This window comes from Cynocephalus volans, chromosome 8, assembly GCF_027409185.1.
Source record: "Cynocephalus volans isolate mCynVol1 chromosome 8, mCynVol1.pri, whole genome shotgun sequence".
NCBI classification, from domain to species: domain Eukaryota; kingdom Metazoa; phylum Chordata; class Mammalia; order Dermoptera; family Cynocephalidae; genus Cynocephalus; species Cynocephalus volans.
Genome location: NC_084467.1, coordinates 133723683 through 133725657, shown reverse-complemented (window position 1 = coordinate 133725657; position 1975 = coordinate 133723683).

The window sequence follows — 1975 nt, the reverse complement described above, 5'->3', positions numbered from 1 at the left end:
AAAGCCCTCGAGTCTGATTGGCTTGGTTTAGGATCCAATGTCCACTTTATAGGGTGGTAAGGTAGGAAGGAGCCAAGATCTGGCTCCCTTCAGCTTCTGTGGTGGAAGATGGTAATGGAAGGCAGACACTGGGAATCACCCATGTTCAAGACCACATGCACACAGGTGGGAGAATATTTCCTCACAAGGAAAGAGGAAGGAGGATGCTTGACAGCAAAAAATTTACAATTTTCCAGTGCATTTCAATTTTTAACTTTGGATTATTCCTACCACTCCCAATTTTTCAAGATCAGAAAGCCTCCTAGAATTCAGCCCTGGTCCACTAATGTACCATGTGATCTTTCCTTGTGCTGAATCCTTTGTGTACTTTTGAATTCTACACCATAATCCCCTATGGAGGCCTTTCTGGTTCCCCAGGCTGGGCATAGGCCTTAAGAATTGGGGGTAGGGAATGCTGTGTACAATCACAATGATCCTGTTTTATTTACAGCATGCTGTCTTGGCTCTAGGTAAGCATACCCCCTCTGACTTGCTTCGCCTGAGACATTTTTACAAGCCTGCTCCTGTGTTCTGGATCCTTGATTGTGTCAATGCATTTACCTCCCTTTCCACTCTCTCCCACTCTTTCAATTTTTAAAATTGCTGATTTTTTTTTTTCTCTCATTCCCATAGCCTTTGCCTCTCTTTGCAGGAATGCCTTAGTATCAACCTACTTCTGGCGAGTAGTGTCTTCAGTTCTGCACGCTGTTGTGGTGGTTATCTTCACTCCCCCTGACTTTGTGGTCTAGGCCCAGTTCAGGAGTCTTATGTGGCTTCACTCTGGCCAAAGAACTGTCCTAGGATTCCTTATCCAAATCCATCTGGACCATGCCCTGAGCCTGGACATTTTCAGTGCTAATTCAGCCCTTATGGATTTCCAAAACCCATAGTGATGATGGTTGGAGCAATTAACATAATATGACCTTTGCAACTAATTAGAACGGAGGCACAAGATTTGTCATGTTCTTAAATCTCAGTCATCTCTTTGTCCCCAAATCTAATAAATGGCCTCCTCTATTTTTTCCTTAAGAATGAGTCTTCAGGCTGAACCTCCATTCTGGTGTGGAACTTTTGACTTGCTCTTTTTGTGCTAGTTTTGCTTTCATAATACCTTTCTAGGACTGGCAGCTTGACTTGTGTTAGACTCCTGACATTGACCTTGAGCCCAGCTGGCTGTGGCACAATTCTCTGGTGCTACCTACTTGTTTGTTGTGTTTGTTGATGCCAAAGGCCAAGCATACCTTCCTTTAAAATGCTCTAGTAAGAAAGTGGCTGCAATTGTGGACAGCTTGATAAGAATATAACCAAACAGGCTTGGATGTTGTGAGATGCACTGAACTGTGCTGGGTTAGACCTCTGCTGCCTCACTCCATTCCTGTGTGTGCTCCCAGCTCCTGTTCCAGCCTTCACCACTCAGCCAGGTCTCTACATTTTTGATTAGTTGCTCAGCATATCTGTTATATACCCTGAGATCTTTCTCAACACTCCCCTGGGTTTTGTTTTCCCTTCCTTCCCCACTACTCTGCCATAGGATGCACTTGAGCATGACCTTGCCTTCACTGTAAGTGTTCTTCATTGGCCTGTCTGGGAGAAGCCAGCCACATTGCAGTGGAAGGTTTGATGTCAGATGCCCCTCATACATCTATGCTGTTTTGCTGAATGCCAGGTCATCTGACACAGACCATGTGCCAAGAAGGGACACTTTTACATGTTCACTCCTAGGCTCACTCCTGGCCCCAGTAGGGAGTACTGGTCCCTGTTTCCTCTTTCAGAATGATGTTCTATCAGGCATTCTGCTTTTTTCGGGCATTTTCAATCTCTCTTCTGCTCTGTGGGATCCTTCCCATCTGCCTTTAAACCAGCTTGATCTATTGCCTCCAAAAGAATGGTCCTCTGTTCTCTTCTTGCCAAACTTCTTGAATATGTGGGTTCCACC